The 234-nt window shown below is 24.8% G+C and overlaps 1 protein-coding gene across 1 annotated transcript in view; it reads right to left on the minus strand.

Annotated features, from left to right (window-relative positions):
- Positions 1-234, minus strand: part of pdxkb (pyridoxal (pyridoxine, vitamin B6) kinase b) — a 67387-nt gene that overhangs the window by 52126 nt on the left and 15027 nt on the right. The gene's annotated exons all lie outside the window — the stretch shown is intronic.

Raw genomic sequence — 234 nt, forward strand, 5'->3', positions numbered from 1 at the left:
TCTCTTTAATGCATTTTGTTGTCAAAACAAACCATATTAGACTTTTCTTGATGTGTATTTATTCATGAAACATCTAATTGATTCTTTATGCATGTATATATAAATTATTTAATCACTATATTATTGTATTCATTGTTTATGTAATTTACAAAGCTTTTGCGATTCTTATATAATATATATTGTCATGCCAATGAAGCTCATTTAAATTTGAAACTTGAGAATGACCGAGAGAGA

Source organism: Danio rerio, chromosome 1 (genome assembly GCF_052040795.2).
Source record: "Danio rerio strain M-AB ecotype USA chromosome 1, GRCz13ab, whole genome shotgun sequence".
Taxonomy (NCBI): Eukaryota; Metazoa; Chordata; class Actinopteri; order Cypriniformes; family Danionidae; genus Danio; species Danio rerio.